The sequence below is a fragment of the Rattus norvegicus genome, chromosome 1, assembly GCF_036323735.1.
Source record: "Rattus norvegicus strain BN/NHsdMcwi chromosome 1, GRCr8, whole genome shotgun sequence".
Lineage (NCBI taxonomy): Eukaryota > Metazoa > Chordata > Mammalia > Rodentia > Muridae > Rattus > Rattus norvegicus.
The window spans coordinates 28570987-28578734 of record NC_086019.1 but is presented as its reverse complement, the minus strand read 5'-3'; the positions used below and the strand labels follow the sequence as shown (position 1 = coordinate 28578734).

Genomic DNA, 7748 nt, shown 5'->3' with positions numbered 1-7748 from the left:
CTGTGGCATTTAAATTACCTCACCAAATCAACTTGAAGGAAGAAGGTTTCCTTTGGCTTTCAGATCAAGGCATACAGTTCACCATCTCAGGGAAAGCATGGCAGTGGAGTGGAGTTACCTGTCGCATTGTACCCATAGCTAGTAAGAAGAGAATAAATAGGGAATGAAGCCTGGCTATAAAACCTCAAGACCAGAGACCCACTTCCTCAGGCAAAGCTCTACTTCCTGAAAGTTCCACAATCTTCCTAACCAGTGCTAAGAGTTGGAGACCAAGTATTTGAACACACGAATTTAGGGAGGAGTTTCATATTCCAGCTATCACAAAAATCCGGTGTGTAATTTATTTATTTCAGTTACATTTCATGCTTAATAGCCACATGTGGCTAGAGACTAGCACACTTTACAATGTCAGTTCAAGTACTCAATTAAAAGTCAAGACATTATAAAAAAGCAAGACTCAACTATACATTACCTACAAGAAACCCACTAATTGTACCAATAATAACTAAGACAGCAATAAAAGGATATAAAAAGGTATTCATTGAAGAGTTTAATTAATGGAACATTGGAGCTACCATAATAATATCCAAGTAGATTTCAAAATAATGAATATACTAGAGATGTTTCATAATTATTTAGCGGTAAGTTCATTAAGAGAACTTAATAAATCCAAAGTTAATGTATCGATTACCAAAAGTGGAAAAAAGTCAACAGATACAGTTGAATTTTTAAAACAGCTAATATTTTCATAATAATAGAATATAAGAAACTGTCAGACAAAGAAGATGAAACATCAGCCTAGTTCTAAGTGAAATTGTAGAATAATTCATTCAACGATAACACAATAAATATTATTTTCAGTATCCTAGAGATATTTACTGAGAGCACATTCTGGGTCATCAAATCTCAGTAAAAGATTGTTACCATACAAAATTTATTTTGAATTAATTATGTCTTTAAGTTGGAAACCAGTAACAGGAAGACATTTATTAGAGGAAAATATTAAAATATTTGTAAATTATCAGGCTCCATTGGAGGTGGTGGGACATTATAAGAGCACTGAAGACATAAAAATTGCAAAGGAAATTAGAAATTAGTTTGAACTGGGGTTGTAGAGCCTCAGTCAATAAAGTGGGAAGACAATAAGTTTCGATTCTTAGTAACCACATTAAAAACAATAGAGTTGATATTGAAGTTGAGTTGGAAGAGGTGACTCTGGTCTCAAAATGGAGGGCCACAATTCAAAGGAACCAGAGCAGCTGAGGAAGCTGTTTATTGGTGGTCTGAGCTTTGAATCCACAGATGATTGCTTAAGAGAACATTTTGAGAAATGGGGCAGATTACAGACTGTGTGATAATGAGAGATCCTCAAACAAAATGTTCCAGAGGCTTTGGTTTTGTGACCTACTCTTGTGTTGAAGAGGTGGATGCTGCAGTGTGGGCTCGGCCACACAAGGTTGATGGACGTGTTGTGGAACCAAAGAGAGCTGTTTCTCGAGAGGATTCTGTAAAGCCTGGTGCCCATTTAACAGTGAAGAAAATTTTCATTGGTGGTATTAACGAGGATACAGAAGAATATAATCTGAGAGACTACTTTGAAAAGTATGGCAAGATTGAAACCATAGAAGTTATGGAAGACGGGCAGAGTGGGAAAAAGAGAGAAGTTGCTTTTGTAACTTTTGATTATCATAACACAGTTGATAAAATTGTTGTTCAGAAATACCACACTATTAATGCGCATAATTGTGAAGTTAAAAAGGCCCTTTCTGAACAAGAGACACAGTCTGCTGGATCACAGAGAGGTCGTGGAGGTGGATCTAGAAACTTTATGGGACGTGGAGGAAACTTTGGAGATGGGAGAGGAAACTTTGGTTGTGGAGGAAACTTTGGTAGAAGAGGAGGCTATGGTGGTGGAGGTGGAGGCAGCAGAGACAACTATGGAGGTGGTGATGGTGGATATAATGGATTTGGGGTGATGGTGGCAACTATGGCAGTGGTCCTGGACAGTAGTAGAGGAGGTTATGGAGGTGGTGAACCAGGATATGGAAACCAAGGTGGTGGATATGGTGGTGGAGGACGAGGATATGATGGTTACAATGAAGGAGGAGATTTTGGTAGAGGTAACTCTGGTGGTGGTGGGAACTATGACGACTTTGGAAGTTGTTAGTAAACAGCAACAATCTAATTATGGACCCATGAAGGGGACAGTTTTGGTGGAAGAAGCTCAGGCAGTCTATGGTGGTGGCTATGGATCTGGAGATGGCAGTGGTGGATATGGTAGCAGAAGGTTTTAAAATAAAACAGAAACAAACGGCTACAGTTCTTAGCAGGAGAGAGAGAGCTTGTCAGGAAAGCTGCAGGTTACTTTGAGACAGTCATCCCAAATGCATGAGAGGAACTGTAAAATATGCCACAGAAGGAACAGTGATCCATAGTCAGAAAAGTCACTGCAGCTTAAACAGGAAGCCCTTCTTGTTCAGGACGCTCACAGCCACGGTTTGCGAAAAGTGCAGCCATTGACTAATGCAATGTAGTGTCAACTAGATGTACGTTCCTGAGGTCTTCTATCTGTCGTGGCTTTGTCCTTTTCTTTTTCTTTTCATTACATCAGGTATATTGCCCTGTAAATTGTGGTAGTGGTACTAGGAATAAAAAATTAAGGAATTTTTAATTTTTCAAATAAAAAGCCTCCAAAAACAACATAATCTGTCATCATACACATCCGTAATCTGGGATATGGGTCAGGATGGAGGCAACAGAGGCAGGCAGATCCCCAGCCCTTGCTGGCTAGCCAGGCTACACAATTCATGAATGCCAAGGTTTAGTGAGAGACCCTGTCTCAGGAGATATGGTAGAAAGGGACTGAAGAAGACTTATCTCATAAAGTCAACCTTTCACTCTCAGAGGCATGTGTACCTGAGTATGTGTATGCACACATAAACACACAAAGACAGAGAGACAGAGAGAAATTGATTATTATTTTGGAACTGAACAAAACAGAAGCATGGAATATTAAAATGTAGGATATACAGAAAGAGTGCTCAGATAAAAATGTAAAGCATTACTTTTTATTAAATAATTAAATGAACAAAAATTAAGTTACCTTTAATTATGTTGATTAAAATAACCAAAGTATTATTTTATATTTATGCCTTAGCAAACTAGGAAAGAAGATAAATTAAATGCAAAATAGGCAGAGAAAAAGGTGAGGAAAGTATTCGATGAAAGAGAAAATTGAATGGAATAAAACATTTTCAACAATTCCACATCTAAGTATCCACAAGAAAAAGAAAATATAAGCAAAAGAAAGTCAACTCAGAGTAGTTTTATTTATGTAACAAATGACTGGAATGAATGTAGGTGCCTGTTAGTTGGAGAATAGAATATGTGATGAAAATATATAAGCAAAAGAAAGTCAACTCAGAGTAGTTTTATTTATGTAACAAATGACTGGAATGAATGTAGGTGCCTGTTAGTTGGAGAATAGAATATGTGATGATGGCTTGTCTACATGTCTTACCAAGGCACACCAGAAACCACAGACACATGTAAGCACATAGATGGGTTTTAAATATATCGAGCTTAACCCAGAATTCCATTTCCTGTGGTTGTGATATAGCAACACTAGCAAAAGATCAGTGACTTTCAGGGTCCAGGGAAGAGGAGGATTCAATACAGAGTGGTAGGAACTAACTTAGTGATGGTGGAAATATTAGATACCAGGATTCTGATAGTTGTTACATGACTGTAAGCATTTTTAATTATGTACTGAACTGGTCACTAGAATAGGTGCATTTCATTCTGTATGAAGTGTTCTTCAGTAAAGGTTGATGAAAAGAAAAGTTCGGAATGCATGGTATCTCACAAGTTTCCTTTTTAAAATTATGCAGATGCGCATGCTTATTTTAAAGAGAGGGTAGCCAAGTGGAACAAAAGGATATGAGGGCAAAAGGAAACTTTTTTGGCTTTCAAATTCTACTCTGTGGGGGAGGGGGTTGCTGCTGAAACAAGTTCGTTATATAAGAACTTAATTTTTAGCATAAACATGTACTTTTTAAATAATAATTAAAATAATAGTAATTATTTTATATAAGAGGAGTCACTTTCTATGATTTAAAAAATTTGGGATAATAAAATGTGTGGACTTTCCTTGTGTTTTCTTCTTACTTGTTACTTTTTTTTATGCAATAGAGTCTTGTAATTCATTTAGCCTTTCTGATAAATTTTCACATTTCACCTATGTTTTACTAGAAGTAAAACTGTTGAAATAGCTGGTAGACTTCACAGTGGCTAAGCCTGCATCTTACTGTCCTGAGTTCTGAAGGCACCCAAGTGGCTTCTCTGTATGTAGCTGCTGAGAGAAATGACCTAATTCTGATTTTAAAAGACTTTGTCTTTTCCTTTCATGACCAGCTCTCAGTATGTTTTCTGTATAGCTCTGCTACATTAGATCTTACGGAAGTCAACTATATCCACGTGTCCCTTGGGGTTTCCTTGCATTTAGCATCTTCTTTTAAACACATTTGCTCTCCCCAGCCTTCCCTCCCCCTGGGTATTTAATCATGTATATGGCAAGCCAGCGTTACATGCGATTCTCCTAGTGATGCCATATGGTTTCTCTGAATGGGGATAGATGGAGGAATTTATTGGCTTTGATCATTGCACTATAACAAATACAATTATGGCATGGGAAATTTCCTACTAGAGTTCAAGAGAAAATGGGGGAGTTCCCTCCTTCAGATGATTTGTGTGTCCGAATGAATCAGGAGGCATCCCCAGATCTCATCCTCTTTCATATGTAATCATGGAGATGATGTGCCCCTGTGCATGATTGGTGAATGGTTTCGTTCCTCCCCCATCCCCGCTCAAATAACTCCTCCTTTAAAACAGAGGGAACGATTTAGCAGTTGAAGTGTTGACTTTGAAACACTTAGACTTGGTGGCATCTTTCAAAGTTTCATCAGGATTGACTTAGTCCTTCATTCTGGAAATATCATAACCACATGGAATCCTAAGTCATTACAGAAGAGTCGCTTTTATAAGAAATCCCAAACACGGGGGCCCCATTTTCTCTGAGACTATTGAACATGCCTTACCATATAAACTAAGAAGCTAAAATTTTGACTTTAGTTATGCCTGGTGGGTTTTATAATTTTAAATAGGCAATGGCTGCTGAATTTGGAGTGCATTCTTAACTATAACACTATCTTGCTTTCATACAGTCAATGATTTTTCTTTTAGAATTCAATAGGAATCTCTATACAAATAGTTTTCTTTAACTACCACTTGTGTGTTATTTTCCGAAACCATAGCAAAATTAACCGCCTGCTTGCTTTATGTTTGAAAAAAAAAGGAGGAGAAGCTTTAGAAAAGGCACCCTGAAGTTCCTTTTGAGGTACTGTTTCCAAAGGATCGAAGGGATAGCCAGGGAAGTGGATGCTCTTTGAGGCAAGTCAGTGCCCAATAGTAAAGAATGGGAGGCTCTTGAGCCTGCTAAACAAGGGTGGGTTTCTTTTTTTTTTTTTGTATTATTTTTAAACACTGCATTTGAAGAAGACATTGAAAGGTAGAAGCAAACGGTCTCTGCAAAGGTCTCTGGAGTACAGGGGAATGTGTTTGTGCAGGGCCCCATCTGCTGTGTGGTTGTCAGGCTCTTTCTGAGGAAAACACAGACAAATTTGTTCTCATACTTGGCAGGATGGGAAGGGACCTGGGGTCAGGCCACACATCAGGTAAAATTGTCACTGAGAAATACTGGCACCGCCATAGGTCAGACCTGAACTAAAAACCCCTCGAATCCATAAACATGCAGCAGCAAGGCTTCTCCGTTGCAGGAACACTTGAACTGCGACACTTTTGTGTTTCTTGGTAGCACTGATCCTCTGGCTCTTGATGTGCAGGAGCCTGGCATCTCGCACAGCTGGAGAGCTGCTTGAACAGCCACCTTTGTGTTCCTCTTCTAAAGTGCTATCCTCCTGGTCTTCCAAGGTGCTATCCTCTTGGTCTTCTGGGTGCTATCCCCCCAGTCCCGTGATTGCAGAGTGGGTTGTTTCTCATGTGTTTTTCATCTGTGGGAGCCTGCTTGTGCTCTTGGTGTCTGGTGAGTCTCTGGCTACTCCTTCCAGCCTTGGGAACAAAGAAAGTTAGATAAGTGTCTCCGCAGCAGCTGATCTCTATTAAACAATACACCACTCCTTTTCATTTTTTTTCTGACATTCCACTGGTTGCCAGTGACTCTGAGCCTCTCCACCAAACCCCACTAAGAAATGGGATCCTTGTGCGCTTTCTTTACTAAGGAGCCAATAAGTCTCAAGAAGATCCCTTTCTGGACATCAACCATTAACCCGTTGAGAGTCCTGGGGCAGATCAGTTTAATCAACTGGAAGAAAATCCAGTTGTTCCATGATGGGACATGGAGTTTGTTAGATTGGCCTTCGTTTTTACCCTCTTCAGAATTAAAGATTAAACAAGCAAACAGGCTTTCAGTTATGAAAATTTAACAAGACGTGTAATTTCAATAACTTTGACTAATGTTAAAATTGTGATGGATGGTCAGATATCATGGTGAAATGTCTTCTGTGTTCATGAAGGTTTTGTTGATCTTTTTATCATTTCCTTTACATTACTGGCATTGAGAAACATGGACTATCAGCTAAGGCTCTGTTGGACAATGTTTGCAAACTTAGAGAAAGTTTCAAACTACTCTTCAGGTTCTGTCTTGTCATCTGTGAAATGGGACTAACATAGCCTGTCTCCTGGGAAGATTTTTAGTAAAAGAATCTGTTGAAACTAGCAGTGGTAGAACAGGTCTTTAATCCCAGGTTTTGGGAATTTACAGCCAGCCTGGACTACAGAGGGAGTTCCAGGACAGCCAGGGCTGACATGCACACACACACACACACACACACACACACACACACACACATATACCCTGCTCCTTCACCAAATAGAATTTATGCACACTGACCATGATGTAGTTAAAAAAAAAGTCAGTATCAGTCAAATGTCCTTAGCACAAGGCATGCAGAAATTTCACAATTGGCTAAGCTTAAGATTCAAAGCTGCGGTTGCAGGGAGGGTGGTGGTGGGGTGGTCTGTAGGAGCTGCTTGCTCCTGCCACAGGAAATTAAATCTTTGAAAAATTCCACCAAGGAAAAGCTATAGTTTTATGGCTTACACTGGTGGATTGTGTCACTCTGCAAGAGAAGATGAACATTCTTTTGTTTTTTCCCCTCCCACCTCCCCAATGTGGGCTTAATCCTGAGTGTTTAGTGTTAAACTCATTGAGAGACTCACAGAAAACATACGACTGATCTCATTTGCTCCTTCTCTCTTTGGAGTCTGCACCTCCCGTAGCATGTACTAAATTGTGCTGTGATTTTTCTGTTCACCTGCCTGATTTATCCATTAGGACAAGACTTTTGCCACTAGAGAATTTTGGGGGAATTGTAGCATGTTCTCTTAACCACTAACCCATTTCTCCACTCAATTCTGCATGCAAGAACCTCAAGCTTTAGGACACATTCTTTGTGTGCGGAATTTGGTGGCTTGGTGGAATATATATTGCCATTCTTTTTTTCTTGAATATTTTATGTATTTACATTTCAAATGTTATCCCCTTTCCCCCTTCTCCCACACCCCCTCCTCCTGCTTCTGTGAGGGTGCTCCCATTCCCACCCACCCTCTCCAACCTCAATGGCCTGGCATAACCCAACATTGGGGAAACCAGTCTTTACAGGATCATGGGC

General features: G+C 39.5%; 1 pseudogene; it reads left to right on the top strand.

Annotated features, from left to right (window-relative positions):
* Window positions 1–1220: 1220 nt before the first annotated feature.
* Hnrnpa1-ps43 (heterogeneous nuclear ribonucleoprotein A1, pseudogene 43) lies at window positions 1221–2294 on the top strand (annotated as a pseudogene).
* Window positions 2295–7748: the final 5454 nt, after the last annotated feature.